Source organism: Nansenia antarctica, assembly GCF_963989245.1.
Source record: "Nansenia antarctica genome assembly, chromosome: 9".
In the NCBI taxonomy this organism is placed as follows: domain Eukaryota; kingdom Metazoa; phylum Chordata; class Actinopteri; order Argentiniformes; family Microstomatidae; genus Nansenia; species Nansenia antarctica.
Window position 1 is genome coordinate 24,509,687 of NC_137679.1, and position 12,942 is coordinate 24,522,628.

Sequence of the window (12,942 nt, forward strand, 5' to 3'; positions counted from 1 at the left end):
TCTTTTCTTCTTTTTTTATTTTTACGCGGTGAGAAAGTTCCGTGACGCAACAAGAAGCGGCGCTTCGCTCTGGAGCTTCTCCCTGGAGGTCCTGTGAAAAGTGTACATAATGGAGTAATAAAAGGCCTTTTATAGATTTATATTTTGGTGTCCAGTTACGTTTGTGATGGTTCTTTCATGTTCTCTCCTTGATTCTCTGGTCCCCTCTGGGGATGGAAATTAGATTAGGACTTTGTAAAAGGATATTCTATTCCAGTTTTTTTTCTCTCTTTTTCTCTCTCTCTCTCTCGTCTGCCTTTTTTCATGTTCATTTTCCAGGCTGACCTTTTCGGAAATCTAATTTGGATTTTTTTTTTTTCCCTGAAAAATATTCTTTTTTTCTCGTCGCTAGATCACAGAAACGAGACATTTGAACGTGTCCAGTGGATTTTAGCTGTGGAGAATTCTGGTAAATGTCCATTTCTTTCGAACAGCAGTGCCCCCAGTGAGCCACGGAGGAATGTACAGGGAGAAGAAGGAGAGGACCATGGTCACAGTCACCTCTCTGTCAACCCTGCCTCTGCTGGGTCATTTGAATCGGCCCCTGTGAAGGAGTCCAGTTATGCTCAAGGACTTCCTATTGGAGTGACATGGCTTCTAGACATTAAAGACTGCTCCTCTGCATAATCTCGCTGAGGATTGTTGGACTTGTTTCAGGGTAGCAGGTGTGGCGTCTGCTCTCTATACACTCTTGAGTATACTTGTGAGACTTTTCTTGTTCTGTGCTCAGCGTAGCGTCATCCCTAGTCATCAAACTGTAAAGAGTTAATATTTTCCCATCTGTCTTGACTGTCAATGACTGATACTCAAGGGTTACACAGTCACCGATGTACAGGCAGAGGGAGAACAACCAGACCGTAACAAGGTTACTCATGTTCAGTATGCTCTGTTCATCCAAGTCTTTGTAATATCTCACTATCTATCTCCTCTCCTGGACTGAATGGAATGGTCTCTATTCAAACACACATCAAACCATGTAGCAGAACTCTGTCATCACCACTGAGGATGTGTACAGTTGTTGATATTTCAATAAACTGTTTTTGATATAAAAGAAATAACAATAATAAGTCACCCAAATGGTTTTCTCTTCAACAGCTGTCTGTACCACCCCTGAGTTGCGATATACCAGGGGAGGCTGAAATCAAAGGACCGGCTCATTGTAGTGAATGGAATGGAATATGGAATGGCATCAAACAGGTGATAGGTTTGATACTATTTAATTACAATGAGCCCGTCCTCCGATTTCTACCTCCACCACTGTTATATACAAACCACAAAATAATGTGATAATGGCTGATTCTCTCTGATATCAATGTTAGATTAACTAAAACTTCTGCCACAGTTGTCCCTAGAACAATGTTCGATGTCAACCTCAAGTCAGCAGTGAAGCAGGAAGTGTGTGAACCAGCCAATGTTGTGGTTGTATATGCTTGAGTGGCGCTGTGATGGCCCAATCCAGGAGGACACGCCCTGTGTTGTGTCCACAGAGCTGAACCGTTCCGCTCCGCTCCCCCCCCGTGAAAACAGGGAACACTTTTGCTAACTGCAGGGGCCACTGCTCTGACCGGGCGGGGCGCTCTGGGCTAACTGCAGGGGCCACTGCTCTGACCGGGCGGGGCGCTCTGGGCTAACTGCAGGGGCCACTGCTCTGACCGGGCGGGGCGCTCTGGGCTAACTGCAGGGGCCACTGCTCTGAGCGGGCGGGGCGCTCTGGGCATATGTTCACTCACTCAGTCGTAGGCTCTCGCTGACAGGAAATGGAACCGAACTGCACCAGCAAGTGTCTGTAAATGCAGATGTAAAGCTCTATAAAGCATTAGGTTAAACTCTGGCTAAAGCCTGGTACTTAATGGAGAACCCACATTCATATGTGAGGTTTGAACTTTGTAAAACCAGGCTTTTTCGCATATCTCCAATGGCTAACTGTCAACCACTTTTTACCTTAAATTGGTCCGAACATCATATTTTGTAGGATGTGTGAGTGCACTATACCGTAGGCTCACCATGGTACCGTTCATAATAAACACGTCTCGTTCAGAGTGACACAATAATAGTGGAGATGAAAAGGGAATCTTATCCAGCACCACTTGAGAAGGATGACGCAAAACCTTGCTATTCATGTCTCTTCTTGAGTGGTCTTTTGGTGGTTGAGTACTTTTGGGTGGGTTGAGATGAATGCCCCAGTCCCTCCACTCCACACTCTCTTAGGGCTTTTTTTCCCCTGAGCTGTGAGCCCCTCACACAGCAAGCCCTTCAGAGATGTTGTTGTTGGATAATAAAAGCAGGAGGACCGGATGCTTTCAGCAGCATGGAGCCGGCTGCTGTGCTCTGCTCTCACAGTTCGTTTGGTGCAGGCTATCGTCTTTATTTTTCCCACATCCCTGAAGTGTGCACTTCCTGAGTGCATTTTGTAGTGAGGCTCTTTGCTATAGCGGAGCTTTCTTCCTCACTTAATCAAACAGTGGAATATCTGGAGATGAAAGGTTGTACCTCTGAGGGCCTCTGAGCTGGTCACTGAGGGGCTCATTGTGTTGCCTTCCGCTGATCTGCCACTCAGTGGGAGCTTTCATCAGCTTCTCATACCAAGACCCACGTCTCCCCTGCCCCACTTAGAGTGTACTTCAAATCGGAGGAATTAGTGGCCTGAGTTTCTTACAACATAAGAACCCTGTCTATGCACTCTACCCTAATTTGGTAGACCCTTACAGAGTCACAGAGGCTACAGAGGCTCTGTAGACACCACAGAACAGAAAAGAAGGGGTTGCCATGAAGAGTGTGTGTGTGTGTGTAGTGTTTTTGGGTGCCAGGCATTGACATCAGTCCACCTGTATTCTGGCTGATTCTCTTTTTTTTTATGGGGGGGGACTGGCACCGTGCTGAAAGACAGAATAATAATCTCCTAATCACCTGAGTATTGCCAGTCTTGGGTTTTATCTGCAATGGATGTGAAAGCCCCTAGTGCCTAGTGATTACAGCGTTTGATCTGGGTAATAATGTCTTTACTGTTGCCCTGCCTGGGCCTGGAGGCAGTGCAGCTCTAATCCACAGTGCATTCTAGTGGAATCGCATTACACAAAGACCACCAGGGCTCTCCTTCCGGAGGGGGCTGGGGGAGTAGGTTTCCATGGAAACGGACGGGTCTCCTCTCTCCTCTCTCTCTCCTCTCTCTCTCTCTCTCTCTCTCTCTCTCTCTCTCTCTCTCTCTCTCTCTCTCGCTCTCACTCTCTCTCTCTCTCTCTCACTCACTCTCTCTCTCTCTCTCTCCTGGGGTAGATAAGCAGAGGACAGGTTCTATGTTTACTTTCCACAGGCCCTCCAATCCCTGAGCAGGCTGAGCCCTGATAACAGCGAGCCCGTACAGCGCCCGAGACCACTGACAGCCGATAAGCACCGCAGCAGAGCTGAGCAGAGAAGTCATCACCCCTCCCTGTCCAGGATAACCAGACCAGGGAGCAATGGATTCATTTGGATTAGTCTGGATTGCTGCTGCTGCTGCCTGCTGCTGTGTTCAGACTACTGATGTTCACACAACACCTTTCACGTGGGAACTCGATGTTGTTCTTCACCCAATGGAGTTCTTCTAAGGGCTCAGTCAGAGGCCGCAGACAAGAGTAATAGACGGGCGGTCATTTTAGATATTGGGGTCATGGCACTGTCTTTACCGGTCAGGTCGGTCGCCCACAACAGATGGGGGTCATGAAGCTGGGTGAGGAGGAACATTCCAGAGGTTTCCGGTCATCTGCCCACAGGAACAGAGGGCCATACATATTAGCATGTTGTCTCTCAAACGCGGTTATACGACACCCCTCTCTGCACTTCTGGGTAAAGGCTATTTTTCACAGTTAAGACCGGGGAGTCGGGTCACCAGCAGGACATTTTTATTCCTTCCAAGTATCCACTGAATTCCAGTAATTCAATACCAACAGTAATTAGATTTGTGTGATACGTATGCCCTGAGAAGGTACCAGCACGCTCTTTGATGTTGAGATCAGTACAAGAACTCTTTTATTACATGCATTATGCTAACAAGTTGATTATTTCACACACAGTCTTGGATTTAGGCACAGCCCAGGGGTGTGAAAGCTACATTACTAATTACAGAGAAATACGTACACTGTTAGTGTTTTAAAGTGTCTGGAGCAGGTTTAGATCCTCCTTCCCCCTCTATGCCTACATGAGTACGAGACCAGTTGCAGAGGGAATACGGATATGGTGTTGAAGTAGCGCTACCTTTAAGGGCTGTTAAGTATCAATAGGTTATTTTAAGGAATGCAGCAGCTCTGTGAAAGCATCACTTGGTTATTGGCTATGCTCCAGTGAAGCTGAGCTTGTGAGAGAGCTTCATCTTACCCCTTAACCCCGGCTGTGAGCTCAGTGCCTCACTCTTAATCCCTTTGGAAGGACACACGGGGCCTGTCCTCCCCTTCTATACAGCTGAGAGATCAATTTCCAATTTATGATGTTAGTCCACTACTCTATAGTTGTGGATGAGGCAGTGCAGAGGGCACACAATGAAAAGGTGTGTGCTTTGATCAGAAGAAGATTGCCTACCCGTGTCTCTTGATGTTTAGGGGAGCTCTTGACCATGGAAGTGAGTGAAGTGGGTGTGTGATCTCTATACAAAAGGCATCACTCCTGGAAATACTCTGTTGTGTATGACAGAGAGAGTGCTATCCTCATCCAAAGTGTAATGCTCTCAGTGCTTGTGGAGCTTGTGGTTCAACCATTTTTAAAAATGATTATAAATTCCCCACATTATTATTATTATAAGTTATCCTACATTGTCAAGTGATATTAACTGAACCGTTAACAACAACATAAGAGAAACCTAACAGAAATACATTCATCTTCTGTACATTGTAGTATGCTTTTCACTGCTTTTTCCTTGCGATTCTCTTTTGTCCATTTTCTGTGAAAAAGGCTACCTAAAAAAGTATGTATTTTCTGGCAGAGGTGAAGAGCTGTATTTCAGTGTCCTGTCTGGTTCATTGATGCATCTGTCATTCCCAGGGCTCCCACTGAGCCTGACAAAAGCAGAGCCATGTAAGATTGAAAAGACAGAGGGGCAATCTTTCAAATGGATCTCTTTTCGAAAATATATTATGACATAATCATGTTTTCTCCCTAAAAGCCCAGGGGAGGCCTGCCTGTCAGATTGTAGTCCTCTCTGCTGCCTGCCCTGAACAAAAACAGCAGTTGTGTGTTAATAGAACCCAGAGGCACTCTGAAACCTTAGCCATTCTGCTTTCCGCTCTCAGCCAGGAGATTAAAGTCGAGGAAACATTACAGGAGGCTGGATAATTGCCCCTGTGTCTCCTGCAGACAAAAGGCAACGCTCTGGCAATTCCCTCAGTAAATTGTCAAGAGAGGCTCAAGGATCCTTCAAGGCTGCAGCAAATTGTACAGTCCTGTCTAACAAACTACCAATCTCTGGATATTATGAGTCTCCCATACATCCCCAGCCATAATGACAGCTTGCACTGCAGTAATGGAGTGCAAGCACAAGATGGCTTTTTGTGAACACACTTCAAATAGAAAAATTGCTGCCTTGGTTCCCATCGTCCTTTTTCTCTCTTAATTTTTTTTCTCCATCTTCTTCTGTTCTCATTTGTATTTTGATTTATTCTGGTATCATTTTTATTTTTTTATTTTTCTGGCGGAGATGAGTGCTGGCTGCTTCCACCACCCAATGATTACAACCTTTACTCCTGAGGACCACTTGATCCCTCGGTTCCAAAAAAATCTGCAAGCAGTTAATGAGTTGCCATCCATTCCTAGTGTTAAGGACGTCCACAAATTAACAGAGGCTTTTGTCATGGCTCTCCTTGTCTCCTTCCCTCTCACCCGCTCGGTCTTGCTCGCTCTCGCCCCCACTTTCTCTGCCCCCCCCTCCCTCTCCCTCCCCGCCTCTCTCTAATTTTCTCCCTCTACCTGCCTGCTTCATGCTCCAGTGGCTCTGTGGCAGGAGCAGTGCTGTCTGGCGTTGGCTCTGAACAGCACTCATTGTCAGTGTGGTTCATGTTTAGAATTAGCCATTTAATGAGAACAAAAGAAATTAATTGGTGGTTTAAGCCTAATGAGACTGCTGTGAAATTAACGGGCCTCATCAATAGAAACAAACAAAATCCTTCAGCGTGTTGTTGAGGAGCATTACTCTGACAAAGCTTTTGACACAATGATGAATAGCAGGTCAGGAGAGACCATCTGTGCTTTTTTAAACCCCTGCAGGAGGGGGATGGAATGTAGCTTGGCTCGAAGAGATGGTGATAAAAGAGAGAGAGAGAGAGAGAGAGAGAGAGAGAATGGATATAAGAGGGAGAGGAGAGAAAGAGGAAAATAAGCCATGAAAAGCCCAAATTCACCAGTTTTATTCATCGCCCTTCAGCATGATACCGCTGTCTAACCATGGTTACAAAGGAAATAAAAAACACTCACATTTGCATGTGAAAGGCACAGGGACTCTGACTATGCGTCCAGAAAGCCAAAGAGCTCTGATTTCAAGGGATATTTAACCTCCATTCAGACGGCAACAAAGGCCTGGCTGTCGCACTGAGAGCAGCGGTTCAGGCTGATTGGGGCAGAGGGTGGAGGGAGGAGGGAGGGGGGGAGGCAGGATCACAGACCTCATTTGTTCTTCCTCTTTACTTTAGCCTGTCTCTATTCCTACTGAAGAGCTGCATTTCCTCTCTCTATACCCTCCTCCCTCCTTTCTCACAGCCCTCCATTTCAGGGCCTGAGTTGTAAATGTATGACCCCCTGGAATAAATTGGATGGGAAGGAGAGGACGAGGAAACACAGAGAGAGGAGTAATACGTCTCTATGATGTTCACTGACCTTTATTTACTGAGCATTGGGCAGTATCATTATTCATGTCCTGTCTTGTCCATGCCCTGCCTCTTTACTCTTAAAAAAAATACTCTTAATAAAACACGAGCTGTGGACGTGATAGTAGTAGCTAGCTATCTCCATCTCCAGCCAGGACGTCAGCCCCTTGGCCCTGCTCTGGACCCTGCCCACCCAGCTGGCTTTGCCCTGCCTGTCTGTTTGTGTATCATGGAGCAACTGTTTGCTTTTCCCCATTGATCAAATAAACAGCCCATGTCTTTCGGGGAGGGAGGCCGGAGGAGTGGTGTCTGTGTGTTGTTTAGCTTTCTGGGTGTAGATAAGGAATTGTTTGATGGGGTAGAGAGGAACGAGAGCGATTTAGGTCAGCTAATCTGATTTACGGAGAGATGGTCTGGCTGGAGCGGAGAGCAGTAATTGCATAGAGGGATTAGTTGGCCCCCCCAGAGCTCCTGGCCCGTAGAGAGCAGAAAGGGTGGAGTGCTGAGGATCAGAACAAGTCTCTGAGGTAGTGTTCGTATGCTTTAGCAACAATGCAGTTGGAGCAGCCTTAAAGGCCCAGCACTGAGAGAGATTATGAATGGCTAGAGGAAAGGATTGCTCTCAAGGGAGAGCATCGTAAGGAGCATTACTATGAGTTTGTATAGGTGCATTTAGTATAGTGCTTTCAACAAACAATTCATTTCCTCTGTACAGCCAAATATCACACCCATGTGGTTGGCTAGTTGATGACATCAGCTCTGCCCGCCTTGGACTGTGACACGCTGCTGATGTAATCTCTGTAAGAGGGTTTGGCCACGTCATAAGAAATCGCTTTCCACTGGGTGATCAATCAGGGAGCGCACTTGCACACATTCAAATGTAATGGTCCCCTTCCCTTTCCTCTGTGCTTACCCTAGGCCAGAATCACAATGATCTTATAGTCGGATTGTAACTATTTCTGAGTGTTGATCAATTTCATTTCAGGCTGAAAGGAAGTGAACTATTCTCTTGGGAATGTAGGCTACTACAGACATTTTGATATCTTTGTGTGATGTCACTATGTTCTTAAACTACACAGCTGAATAATTGCACTGCCAGAGCCATCACTTCATCCACAGGAATGACTTGCACGCATGGCTGCTGTTTCTAAAGTGTGCTTGGCTAATCCACTCATTGCTTTGTGCATTCAGTGCTCTGAACCATAGGGCGCCCGCTTGGATGCCCGTGCATAAATTACTGCCATGGAACATAAAGTGCTGGGAGGATTTTCCTTAACGATTGCCAGCGCTTTAAACGCTTCTGCTTGAACAGTCGATACTGCTCAGCCCATTCAATTATTCAGCGGCCCGTCCCTCATTAACAAAATCCCGACCTTGACATGTCTGGCCTATTTCTCCACCCAGGCAGGCCTGGCTCTCCAAACGACTATGTTTGCCTGGTATTGGCTTGGAAATCCATGCATATTGATAAGTTGTTTGCAGTGTAATTGAAAATGTCAGTTATGAGGCCCACACAGATAAAGGTCGACTCCAACAGTAAAAGCTGACAGGCTGCTATGGAGAGCATTGAGGCTGAAGCAGAGCTGGATTGAATACATAACTTTATAGACTCCTCATCCGCCTCTGAGAAAGATATGCTCGAGCTCATCCTAAGGCACAATGTATTGTATTTTGATTGGGTAAAACAGTGAGTGCAAAATACAATCTGTTTTATAAGCCCTCAATCTCTGCGTATTATACAACTCTCTATTGTAATATGTTTTTATGGATTGGTGGCTGGTCACTTGATTGAAATTCTAATCGTTTTTCAAAGGTCAGATTGTTCATCATTCATACCACATGGTCTCTGCAAACACCCATGGCTCCACCATTCAATAAATCTTGTGAATATGTCATTTTGGTAACCCAGGACTTTGTAGTAGGGAAGTCGTAACCACAGGTGGGGTGTGAGTCAGTCCTGACCCTGCCCAAGGTGGGGTGTTGTTGATATGCAGTGCAGTGTTGTGGTCACATGTCAGGTCCAGCAAACCACACAACAGCCCTGCCCACTCACCAGCTGACTATCTTAATCTTAATCTTCTCCACAGGGGTGGGAGATGGGGTTAAAGTGCTCACCAGTAGTTCTACATAAACAAAGATTTTAACCCCAATCCCCAGGAGCCTCCGCTGGCAGACCCCCCACCACCCCCCTCCCCCACACACCCCACCCCCCCACACACATACAACCCCACCCCCATCATGCTTCCCCGCAGACTGAGTGGTGACTGCCTGCTGGTTCTTTAATCGATTGCTAATGGGTTCAATTCCATCGTTGAGGAGCTGCCTGGAACCTGGCCCTGAGACTGAATGAAGCGGAAATACCATTTGCGGCTTTATGAGCCGTTATACTGCAGTGAGAGAGCCCCATTCGGCATGCTTCATAGCGCTGCTGAGGTTAGTGCACCGGGCTCAGGGCTCTAGTGCTTTTTTCTCAATGCTCTCCATTTCAAGTGAGCCTGAAAGCATATATATCCATTAAATCTACAACCAAATACCATTGCTTTGAATAATTTTGCATCAAGGCCTTGATAGGGTACTATAATTGCCACTGTATATGCTTGCCTTGTTGAATTAAAAGCCCATCTGAGCTGTAATGTCTGCAAGTCCTGTTTCTTATTCAACAGTCAGTAACATTGCACTGTGTGAGATGCAATATACTGGCATATATATGGCCCATGTATGTATCAGGGCTGGGGCGAATTCAATTCCATCAATTCAGTTCCAAATTCCAAAGCTATTTATGTTTAATTTACAGAATTTTTACATAAAAAAAAAAAAAGAACACACATGCTGACATATTTGAACATACAATATACCCAGATACCCAGATTATGATCAATTACCTTTTTTCAATTACTGAATTGGAATTCAATTAACTTCTTTGATGAATTGAAAAGGGTGGGTGAATTGAAAAGAAATTCACACCAGCCCTGGTATACAGTATGCCCTTCTGGGGCTGGGGGCAGTCTAAAACCCCTTTCACATATATAAGCCTTCCCAGTATATTCCATGTAATTTCCCTGGTCTGGGGTATGTGTGAACGTGACTGACCAGGGAAATCCTCCTAGGCAATTACCCGGGTCGAGACCATGTATAATTCCATGGAATGTACCGGGTCGGTTTATGTGTGAACAGAAGCCTGAACATTCCCTGGTCCGGCACGGGTTACGTATGTCTGACACAAGACGTTTTCACATGGAACAAGTTAACCAATCACAGCGAGTAGTTTCTCACTTGGTACTTTTGGTTCGCTGATGTTAGGCAGTTGACTAGTTCACCCACCACATCACATCAGCCAAAGTAGTGATGAATATAATTCTACATTGATTGATCATTGTATGACAGCAAACCTCATCCAATGCAGAAAATATAACAGGCTTCCGAAGTTTGCGACCATCCACCACGATGAAACGACGATCTTCCCCTGGCGTGTGACCGGCACTCCCGGGCAGCCTGCTCACACGCCGTGCCTCCACGGTTCTTTGGTGGAAAGGCATTTTTAACGAACTCCCAGCAAAGTCAAAACACGAAAATCTGCGCTCACTACCTTTTCCAGTTGAACATAAACTAAACTATTTCAATGCTGCTATTGTTTGCGAAGTTACAAGATCCTTACATCCCGCCATGTTTTTCAAAGGATGCAAAGTTCTAATGTACTGGAGACGTAGTTGATTCCAAAGTCTGTTCAAACCCAGGCAGCGAGACCAGCAGGAAAACACAACTTGGTCTTCTATAATTCTAACTGGATAGTACTTCGTTTCCAATCATAGTTAGCTAGATTACTTACTTAGCTAGCTTATTTACTTATCACATGTACATTTTGTGATTGCAAAAGTGCACCGTGCACCTAGGGTTGCCACCTTTCAGTCAGAGAAATAAGGGACACCCCTCGCAGTAGGGGCCCCGCTCCTCGGGACCACGACCACCACGGGCCCAAGGGCGGGGTGGGGGCCCCAGTGCTAGTAAATCACAAGTTAAACATGGTTTCAATAAAGCATTTAGATTCATACTTAAAGTTTCAAGTGCTTTATTAACACTGACTGAACATATCTTAATACAAAATGTATTAAACAAAAAGCATTAGCATACAGTATATGCACCATAACTTAACTCAATAACTTACAATTAAACAAAGCTTTGCCACTTTCAAATATAGTGCAACAATGGTTGTGCAAATAATAATTTATGAAACTATAAAACTACAAAACATTCAACAGTCATCATTCAATCCTGTGCAGCAGTAGACAGGGTTTAGCAGTTGAGCTCTCTCTCTTCTCCTCATTGTGTTACTTATTTTTCCTGTGAAAACAGTTAACACCTCTCTCTCTCTTCCTCACTGTGTGTATTTATTTTTCCAAGTGTACTTCTGATCACTCCTTGCAGCACTGAGCAGCTGTTTGTCTTTCAAAACAATGGAGTAAAACTCTGAACAGGACAGCTCAAAGTTGAGAGTGATCAGCAGCTCACTCCTCATGAGCTCCACAGAGCACCTGTTCCTGCAGTCACTCCATTTTAAAATACTCTATATTGAGCACTCGTATAAGAACATGAACCCGAGAACAGCAGTAACATGCAATAACCCACAGTCGTCGCTGATGATGTTAAATTTTCGATTAGGATACGGGATTAAAGGCACCGGCGACGGGCGATTTCCAGAAATCCAAATGTCCCGCGAAATTCGGACCAATCACAAAACTGTTTTGCAAGCGCGTCGCGCCTGTTGAGAGCGATTCAGTCTCGATTGCAGTGCGGGCCGCCACGAATCAATGCATAGAGGAAACACTGATATTGCCCAGCGCTGCAGTAAGATATATTGGCGGAATCACGCAATGCGGGTGGATTGAAAATACGGAACAAACAGCGTTCCGTATTGGTTCAAAACGGAACGCATCTTTCAACTGTCAAATAAGGAACGATTCCGTATTTCAAGGTACGGGTGGCAACCCTACGTGCACCCACACCAGTCAGCAGGGAGAGCCTGCAGCACAGAGCGCAGAGCAATATGTCTAATTGAGTTAACTCGTATTATGCTTACCATCACCAACTTCTCCCATATTGTGCTTTTGGACTAGTATAGTATGTTTATATCAACGGTAATCAAGTGCTTTAGTTGGCGAGCGAACATGGTGGTAAGCATAATAAGAGATGACTCGCTGTTAAATTAATGTGAAAAATATGATGATGAATACATATAAAATGGAGGTATGATATATGTCAGTCTCACGCGCCTGTCTCGTTCCAGTTATGCATCCAGTTGAATGCAGGATTCAAGTAGATCACGCAGACCCGGGTCGGAGCCATGTGTGAAAGCAACCCGGTAATTGTTGGGCATTTAGCTCTGGCCGACCAGGTTGGGATCCGGGTTGAAATTCCATGTAATTTACCGGGAACTATGTGTGAAAGGGGCTTAAGAAAGCATGGGTTACCTTGATACATGTTTCCCACTGTCCTAAGTAAGATCAAATCAAAGAGTATATGAAGTGAAATAATGTGTGTGTGTGTGTGTGTGTGTGTGTGTGTGTGTGTGTGTGTGTGTGTGTGTGTGTGTGTGTGCGTGCGTGCGTGCGTGCGTGCGTGCGTGCGTGCGTGCGTGTATGTGTGCGATGCACTCAAGGGAGAGACCAAGAGATTGTGTGGTGCAATAATATGTATATGTTGGTATCAACTCACAAAATAAATGTTGCAGTAAGGGGAGAGAAAGTGCACCTTCCTTCAAAGCTATTGGTTCTCAGGTGCCTAGATATCTGCAGTCCTCTCATGAGTTTGCTCTGGCTGAAATGCAGAGCGAAGCAGCCAACACTGCTCTACATTTCTGAGCTACTCCCAGTAGACATGTGGGCTTTGAAGCATTTCTGGGCCAGGGATGCAAGTCGTGTTTGTTCAGTACTTCTGGTGAAAAAAAATGTGACGAAGAAATTGACGGTTTTTTTCTTCTTCTTCTTTCAGCACAGCTGAGTGTAACATTCTTTGACGTCTCAACAGAAAGCCTTGTATTACAGCACTTGCTGCCAGATGCCTTGTTAGAATCACCCAGGTCAAA